Genomic DNA, 10,226 nt, shown 5'->3' on the forward strand with positions numbered 1-10,226 from the left:
TTAATGAAGAATTAATTTTAATTCCCATTTATTTTACTTTACAACATTTGCTGACAATAAGCTCTACTGCTTTAATGAATTATGTCCTATTACAGACCTGTCAAGTCTGCTAAAAGAAGAACAGATTATTTCTTCTGCATGAGCTTTTATTCTTTGTGAGTGGGAGGTCATGTATTTACTTTGGGAATTTTGACTAGCTAAACCAGAGGCTATTCCATTTCACTTGGCCCATTTGCAGCAAAAAGAACCGTATGTCAAGAGCAAATTAATATCAGCCTCAACTTCTTCCTGCTGGCAGAGAGAGCTTAATCCTCAGTAACTGCTGTTTGTGATATGCTAGTCTAAGTGTGGGACTAGAAGCATGGAAACTCAGTCTTATTATGCACAAAACCAAGGTGTATCTAGATGATGCTCCAGCCAATTCTGAAACAGACATCTCACTTGAAGAAATATACAGTAGGAATTAATTGCAATTTAATACCACACAGTTTGACAAGATTGTGAAGCAGTTTGGGACAGAAGGAAGAGTGTTGCCCAGGAAACCAAATTTGGCACGTAATTTCTGCATTCAGTAAATTGAAAAATGTTGTACTTGGAAATGATATTCATAGCCACCCAGCAGGCTGATAGGTAGTAGGGAATGTCAGAGCCTGCATGTACCTCCTTGACTTTCTGTTGTCTTTGGATATCAGTCAGCTTTCTGTTTGAAAGCAGATTTGCTGGATAGAGTAGTACATTCCATTTAAGCTTTTTTTTTTTTTTGCCTAGAAAACTGGCCGTTTTTCTTTGAGAAGACAGTAGGCGACCACAAAGTCTTCCTACTGCATAGAAGTCTAACAAGAGTCATTGGTCTAGAAGTGGTAAATCAGTATGTGGTGACTTTCTCTGCAGCCCCAGAGGTTTAAAATTGCATTCATTTGCTTTTCAGGCTCCTTGGAGCTACATACTATTGCAGACAAGGTGACGAAGAGTTCTGTACGTGGGCCACAAGGAGAAAGGAAGGTCAAATGGCTTTTTGAGTTGTAGCCTCAGTGAATGCTGGGACAACTGTAGCTTCCTCTATCTCCTCCATGCTTTTTTGTTTCTTTTTAATGTAGTAAAGTCTCCTACTGACCATAGAATCATTAAGGTTGGAAAAGATCTTTAAGGTCGTCCATTCTGACCATGTAACCAGCACCAGTGTTACCCGCTAAACTAAGTCCCTGAGCACTGAATCTACCTTTTCCTTAAATACCTTCAGGGACAGTGACTGTACCAGCTCCCTAGGCAGCTAATTACAATGCATCACCACTCCTTCTGAGAAGAAATTATTCCTGTTATTCAACCTGAACCTCTCCTGGTGCAACTTGAGGCCATTTCCTCTTGACCTATCACTGTTACTAGGAGAAGAGGCTGACTCCCATCTCAATCCACTCTCCTTTTGGGGAGTTATAGAGAATGATAAGAAAAGGCTCAGCAGAGACTTTCCCTAGACTGAACAATGCTGGTTCCCTCAGCTACTCCCTACAAGACTTGTGGTCCAGACCCCTCACCAGTTTTATTGCCCTTCTGTAGTCGTACACTAGAGTCTCTGTGCCTGTCTTGTCATGAGGGTACCACAACTGAACATGGTACATGAGGTGTGGCCTCACCAGAGCTGAGTACCATCACCTCCTTATTGCTGATATAAGCCAGGATGCTGTTGGCCTTCTGAGTTGCCTGGACCTACTGCTGGCTCATGTTCAGCTGAGCGTTGACCAACATCTCTGGTCAACCATTTCTCCTTTTCTTTCCCTTCCTGGGCTGGTGGAATGTTTCATGTACCTGGAGTCTAAGCAGCGGCAGCTCATGCTACTCAACCCAAGGTCATAGCTCAGCATGGCATGTAACCCTATTGCGTGATCCATGGCGCACCAGAAGGAGGTCTGCTGGTCTCTATGCTGGCCAGATCTTCCTTCTTTTTCATGTTCTTCCCATACCTGGGCTGCTACATGCAGTAGAAGTTGCTGTGAGACCTTCTGTTTTATTCAGATGCTTCTCCAATGGAGGGTGTTAAGAGAGATGGAGTCTCTGACCTGACTGGCTGTGTAAGCTCTGGAAGGTGTCTCAAGTCAACTCTTGAACCATAAATTCACAGCTGCCTTTCATGGCTGCTGAGTTGATGCATACTTGCAGAAGAGTGACTCTTAACGCAGCCCTTTTCTGCCTTTGAGTCACACAAACTAAACATCTCAGAAATGGCTTTTGATTTGAGACTTGGAGCTGTAGGATCGATGTAGTTTAGGGCTGAACATTGCAGTACAATTGACTGGGCTCCTGGGTGCTTGCAAAATGCTGCTACTGTGATGGCAAATAATAATGACAGCCATCATCATTATGGCTTTTGCTTAAAAGATTTAATGGAAGGAGTTAAAGAACTTTAATGTCGATAAACTTAATTCAGTTTCATAAATGCTGAAGTTCTGCTTTTCAAAGGAAATGTGCCCAGTGTTAATTTGGCTTTCAGAATTAAAACTGATTTCTAAGGAGGGAATAGCCTTTCTCAGTTGTCTGTGTGGATCTCATGTGGTTTACATGCCCAGCTTCTCAGCTGCTAACTTATAAGGAATCTGCCCAGGCAGTGTTGTATTTCTTGATTTCCTTCACTCTATGCTGTGCTTTACTGCTGTGTGTATCCTGTGACATGCTGAGTATGCCAGACTAATGCTGTAAATTACACCATAGTGTAATTGTTCATAAAAGACCCATCAAGCCACATGTCCCTGCAAAACGACACCAGAACGCCTGTTCAAGTGGCACATAAGTCAGGTCCAAAGTAAAATCTCAGTGGATAGAAGGAAAAAGTGTTGATACTTACAACCTTATCTCCGGCCCTTTTTGTTTCCACATCTTATACCCAGAGCAAGTAGAAGGCAATTACCTGTGCTTTCATGTGACTATAAACTAAGAATTATTACCCGCTGTTTATAATGCTGTACCTTTCTGGTTATCCTCTTTCAATGGAAAATTAGAAGAAAGGAGAAAAGGCAACTTGAGAACACGAGCCATTTAAGTAGATTGAGTTCTTTATCCTACTAGATTTTTCTTTGCCTTAATTAAACTCAACTCATAAGGGCAGGAGGAAATCCAGAATGGCTCGTTTGTGAGGCAAATTTTAGCTGGCATAAATGTGGAAGTGTTGCTGGTTTTCCTTGGCTCTAGACCATTTTTGTTTGTAAAAAACAGAGAGTGCATCAAGACCAAGAGAAGAGAAGTATCGTCTGTGAATCACCATGGTTTAATCCAATGTCTAAATTCTTAGCTGGGGCAAATGAGGGACTGGGATGGTCACTGTGATGCAGCTCATGGGTGCAGATTCGGTGAGCATGAAACAGCAAAACAGCTATTGAAATTTTCATTGCTATGGAAACATGGATATGCATCTGTTTCTGGACTCAGATTTGCTAGCTAAGAAAGTAATCCTTATTTCTCCTGACCCTGTTTCAGTCTAAAATAAATTAGGAAAATGGAATCTGTGTATTACTTAAACTGGCTTATTGCATGGGGAAGCTTTTTGTTGGGAAGTGGAAATATGTATCTGGAGTGTGGAGTTGAGATGTGGGACTGAGAAGAGTAGAGAGTCTGAATGAGCAGAGAAAAGGGAGAAAGAAATGGTCCATATATTTCAGGTTTTTTAGGCTGCCATCTGATGAAGTTATGGAAACAAATTTGTGCTCTCTGTCCATTAAAGGGGAAGGAAGGAGTGGTGATGTTAGGTGGGACCATCCCGCTGTCTTTGCTGGGAAAGGAGCTTCTGATGTTCTAGTAAACCTGGGTTAGGTGCCTGAGATCCACACGGCTGTGGGACCCAGGGTATGGGTGTGATGGAAGTAGCAAGGTTTAGTCATTTCTCAGACTGCAGTGATAAGCTCAGGGCTCCCAGCAACTCTGATTGCGTGATTTCCTTTTCATTGCGTTTTTCCCTTTTGACCCTCATTCCTTACCAAGTAAACAACCTATGGCTAATTATCTTTTTATTAGTCATAGTATGTAAAGCTGCTATTTCTGATACAGTTACCTACGTAATCTCAGCTTTACCCAGTCTTGCTGATATCATCTTCCAGATCTTGCTGGCCTTGTTTGACTCAGCTCCCCACATGGCCCCTGATGCTCCTTTCCATTTATTTGTGTAACTTGGCTATGCCTCGCAGTGCTATCTGTAACATTATCAGTTTCCTGCATTGTTCAACACTTTCTCATTAATTCTCAGATGAGGCTGAGCAGTACATTAGGAAGGTTGCATAGCTTGAGATACCAGTGCCTTGTTCTACAGCAACACATTTACAGCTTCACATTTGAAAAACAGAAGGGAGAACACCTAAGATCATCCAGCTCACCAACTGCTTACTTTGGAAGAGGTACAAATATTTAAAGTGAGGAGCTCTTAGGTCATTGCTTGTACATCTTATACAGCTCTTGTTTAGGGCTGAGAATTTTACTGGAGGAAGGAGTGGAGGAACGATCTTGCAAACCATTTTTCAGTTATCTTGTTTCCTCCCTTATTCAGTATGAATAGCTGTGACCTTCCAGGGGGCTGCTTACATAAGTCAGAATTTCTTCCATGTAGATAACATTCAAGGATGAAGCTTTTTAGCAAGTAAGGAAGATATAAACAACGGTAGCAAAAACCCACAAAGGTATTTTGGCTATAGATCTTAATGAGAGCAGGACAACGGGGTGGATTCACACCAGTGGCCACACTGTCCTCTCCTCTAAAAGAAAAGAGACTGAGATAAGGACAGGAAGATTACTCATCAGTTATCACAGGCAAAACAGACTCAGCATAAAGGAGATTAATATAATTCATTGTTTACTGCTAACAGACCAGAGCTGTGAAAACTAAAAATGAACTAAAAACACCTTCCTCCTCTTATCCCTCCTCTCCTGCCTCCTCACTCCAAATGGCACAGAAGAATGGGGACTCTGGTGAACCTGTAACACCTCATAGAAACACCATGGTTGGAAAAGACCTCCAAGGTCATTCAGTCCAACCTTCTGCCTACCACCAATATTTCCCCAGTAAACCATGTCCTGTAGTACATCATCTAAATTTATCTTGAACACCTCCAGAGTCAGTGACTCAACCACTTTCATTTCTGCTGTTCCTCGGTGGTCACTTCCTTCCCCTGCTTCAGGAGGGAGAAAGTTCTTCCAAAGTGAAAATAAATAAATAAATAAAAGGTGAATCCCCCCAGATCAGGGGTTAGAAATGAATGTAGTGATCTGAGGTTATCCCATGTGTTGAGCTTCAGTGCAAAGGCATTGTGATAACAGATGGATCTGTTCCAAATGGTGGCTCCCTATGGGTAGGAGCTGTTACAGCCAGACCATGGAACGAATGTTTGGCTGTCTATAAGTGCACCTGGAAAGCATCCATCATCATTATTTATATTGTGCAGGCTCATTAACATTCAGTTCACAGAAGCTAATGGATGAAAAATCAGTGTTTCTTGTTGAGGGGAATGGGAAGAAAAGAGACTTTTCCTTCAGATTGTTTGTAAGAGAGCTTTTACTACCTTGGAACACTGTCCAGAGGTGTGAAAAAAATGAACAGGAAAAATGGAATGCAAGGGGAGGAGAATAAATGAATTCCAGTTGTAAGCTTTGAAGTTACAGAGTTTGAAATGCATTTTCATGGCTCAGTGGGAAAAAAATAGTGGGAGAAGCATCTCTAACCTTTTAGTCTGGCAAGAGATAAATATTGAAGACTATTTGGGCCAGAACTTCTCACCTTAAGTATGTCCCAGTTGGTGGGAGAAGTGTGAGAGCCATCGCAGTGCAATGTGTTTTTCCAGCTACACTGATGTTTCTTTTTCCTTTTGCCAAGCTTCTTTGGCAGCTGTTACTCAACTTGTTTCAGTTATTCCTTGGAGCTGGGCAGTGCTGGGAGGTCCCTTCTAGATGTAGGGCCAACAGCTGCCAGAGATGAAAAATTTGAATGTAAATAAGTAAAACTAAAGAGGGGAGAGCTTGTGAGAAAGCAGAGCCAGGTACTGGGATTAACCTGCCTCAGGCAGTGATGGTTATACTGCCATAAATGCATAAAGTATTGAGGGCTTTGGGCAGCCCTGATGAAGTGATGGTGAGTAGTTCATTAGTCTCTAAATTTTCTCTAATGTTGGGAAGGAAATGTATTCGTGACAGCATGCTGTGTGATTCTCAACAGGGAGAGATCGGAATCTATGTAGAATAACCCACTGCATTCATATAATTATGCTGTGAGTTATTCAACAGATTAAGTTCCCAGTTAACATGCCCAACTTTTCTTAGTTGGGATTATTCTGGGTCTAAGCTACTTGCATCCTCTAAAAAGTCTGAAAAAGAAGTGCATGCTTTTTTTGTTTATTCAGCATCTGAACACTGAGGGAATATGGATTCTCATAACTCATTAGCAGGATGTAATGTTTCAGAGAAGGAATTTATATCACAGCTCACTTGGGACCTTCAGGCTTTTGTGTGACTGAGTTTTCCATGTCCCAATCTTCTCTAACAATCTAACTTTTCTGACACTTTTTTTTTTTCATGAAGTAGAGCCAAGAAGGAGGGAATGATTTTGTAGCCATAATCATGAAGGTCAGAAAAAGAAATGAAAGCAAAGCGTGCAAGATTTATATTCACTTGTTCCTCTGAGTTTCTCCCAAGTAATTTGAGAGAAACTCAGTTTCGAGTGTTATAAATGTTCTATGATGAATAACGTTGCAACTGGAACAATATCAGTGTGATCTGAAGTTGGCTTTGGAGATCACATACAGGCTGCTCAACAGTGGAAATGGAGCTAGTTGAGATTCAGATGTTTTCTGCATGAGTCAACGCAAGACTGAAGTGGTAGGAGTTGGAATATCTGTACATCTTTTGTTATAGATAATGCAATTATATTATCACTTCAGCTCAACTATAAAAAGAACTCAAATTTGCTCTAAAAAGATCTTTACCTCTTTTCTGCTGATCACTGCTTAGAAGAGTATTTTACACGAGAGGTTTGTTATCTTTAATAGCAATAAAAATACTTAAAGCAATTACCTGCATCATTTTAAGCTCTACAGAGGTTATTGAGTCTCATGGCAACTGTAAAGAAGTACGAAAATAAGTGAAGACTTAAATCTGTTTTGTCTCAAAGTTAGTTGGTTGAGGTTTGCTTGGTCTTTAATTTGTAAGTAGGCAGCTTTACGGAATACCTTCCTCTGTTTGACCTCCCTTGTTCCCTAATTAGAAGCGGGCCTGACTTTAAAGAACCCATTTCAACTTCAGGACAAACAGAAAAATCCCACTAAACCAAGTACCAAAAAACTACATAGCAGCCTGACAGCAGCATCCTTGGACAGAAACAAATCTGAGCTTTGAAAATGTTAAGACTTCTATAATGCAATCTATCTATCTGTCTAACTACTTAAAAAGAAGACCTGGCATCACATCTTTCACACAGCTCTGATATTTTTTCCCCTCTCTTACCCTCTCAGTAGAAATCTCCTGTCGCATCCAGTGATGTAGGGTCAATGAAAGAACAGAGTTCAATAGCTGTTGGTCTGGGATCCCATTGGACAGAGATAATATGTGCGTAATCAGAAAGCTGTTTTGGTTAAGCCGTGGAGAACAATTCTCTGTTGTCAAGGACACAGTTGAACAAAATTTTATTGCTGGCTGTGATGCATCCCTCATCACTTGTACTTGTGTTCTTATGATTTTAATCTCCCTCATCAGTGTACAAGAGCTGAAATACAGAGCTGAAGGTGTGGCTTTTTATATAATAATGATGTAGAAGGAAATCAGTGCAGTTCTAATTAAAGGATGAAAGGAACAATTAATTTAGAGGGTTTTAACTTCTATGCTGGGGAGACCCAGCAGACCTCCTGCAGCAGGGCAGGAATTTATTCAAAACAAAATACTACAGCGTGACAATAGCATCACTGGGTGTGAAAGCAAAATTAACTGAAATAATGGAAAAGTTAGAGTAATTATGTTACCATTTCATTTATTTTTACAAGTACTGTTGAGATATTACTGATGTACTATCTGCTGCAATTAATAATCTCCTCTTGCTGCACAGTTGTCATTAAACCAAACAGTTGTCTTTTACTGTGTTTAATTCTGCTGAAGAGCACAGTACTTGAAAACATGGAGACCTTCCTCCAAACATTATGCAAAGTCCAGTGCTAGGAGGCAGCTTGGTCATGATGCTGCGGTGTGTTCTCCTCCACAAGCAGTGATTAGAAATCAATTACATTCATAGTGGAGGAGATAACAGTTGCTGATTCAAGCAGCCCTTTTCTGGCAATTTTGTACTTAATGTTTCCTTCCCTCCCATCTCCACTGATCAGAGCTGGAATCAGAGATTAACACTTCTGCCATCAGTAAAGCCTGAGTTTAGAGATGGTGTCAAAATCATGACCTGTTATTGAATTAGAAGTATTTATTTTAGTTCACATTCACACAGGCGAGTTCTTTTTCTGCCATTTTAATGTACTTTCATGGAATTTGAGGACAGGAGGGAGATATTCAGATCATAGAATCATAGAATTACCCAGGTTGGAAAAGACCTCAAAGATCATCAAGTCCAACTGCAGCCTAACCATAGTACCCTAATTCTAAAAACCCTCTGCTAAATCATATCCCTGAGCACCATGTCCAAACGGCTCTTAGACACATCCAGGGATGGTGACACCTCCCTGGGGAGCCTATTCCAGTACTTAACTACCCTTTCTGTAAAGAAGTGTTTCCTAACATCCAATCTAAACTTACCTTGGTGCAACTTGAGGCCATTTCCCCTCATCCTGTCACTTGTGAATCACAAGTATTTATATCCTACCTAGGTTCTTCCCAGTGACTTTGAATCATAGAATCATTAAGTTTGGAAAAGACCACTAAGATCGTCTAGTCCGAGTATCAATCCATCAGTGCTCTGAACAGATGAACTGAAGATAAACTGGGAAATATCAGTAAGGAACAGGAGTAATAGAGATACCACAAATATCTGAGGACATTGTGGTGACAAAGAACTAACTCAATGCTGGATATGACCACATGAACAAGAGACTCTATGTCTCAGGGCTCCATCAGGAGCTAAAATCCAAGTGAATAAACCATCCCAACAGATACGGAAACTCAGGTTGATACAACCAAAGGGAGATTTCTTTTTTCTACTAGGTGTGAATCTGTTCTGGAAAAGCCAAGGTCTCAGTAGGCACTGTGTCATATTTGCCAACCCTGTCCTTGCAAAAATACCCTAGAGATATCATAGATGCTTATGGCTGAGGCAGTCATTAAGAGAACTGAATCCTGCCCTGGATTTCATACAGTAAGACCTATAGTGTAGATGCAGCATGTATAAATGGTGAGTTCTCTTGTGCTTCAACACACACGGTATTTGATATGACGATTGAACCAGATGATTTTAGAGGTCTTTTCCAACCTTAACAATTCTACAGATGTTTTTATAGCACACGAATCACATGTGTAAATATAAATCTAGAGGATTAAAAGGGTTAAATTTAAAGATTAACTAGTTGTTATCCTGGAGTTTAGACAGAGCGACACAAGTAATTGTAAGTCCGGTGTTAGCCTAACAAAGGTAACGCTTAAACACCTGTCAGTGATAAACCTTATCTATTAAAAAGGAGGGAAAAATGCTTAGTGTACTGATTTTCTAGTGTGATTGTGGTGAAAAGAGCTCAACTTACTCACATGAATAGAATAATTAAAAGGGGGACAAAATGAAAACAGACTCATTATGTATAATTCATGGCTGTATAACTTCTTTGGTAGATTTATTTTAGACAAAATGATAGGACTGAAGTACAACAGTTGAATAAAATTCAGTGCTACAAAGTGCAGTATCATTTACTTGGGAACTTATAACAAGAATTTCTGCTATAGTCTTTGAAATAGTCACATAAATAATAGGGGAAACAAAGATGACCTATTTGTACTCACTGATCATAGGATGGTTATTGGCCTCCAAGGTGAGAGCAAGGGAAGAAAATGGCTTGCAAGGGAATCTCACAAGGTATTTCTGGTAGGAACTGGGAATTACATGGTGCTGTAAGATCTCATTTGGATCGGTGACATTCAGTTCTACTTGCACATTCAAGGAGGATGCAGTCAAACTTGAAATGATAGAGAATATACCTTAGTAAAAATAAATGACAATAACTTTCCTTTTTTAATCTAAAAACCTGCACTTTAGGAGAGGAGTAAGGCTATATAGGCACAGT

Source organism: Coturnix japonica, chromosome 4 (genome assembly GCF_054131305.1).
Source record: "Coturnix japonica strain WE chromosome 4, WE-NBRP24, whole genome shotgun sequence".
In the NCBI taxonomy this organism is placed as follows: domain Eukaryota; kingdom Metazoa; phylum Chordata; class Aves; order Galliformes; family Phasianidae; genus Coturnix; species Coturnix japonica.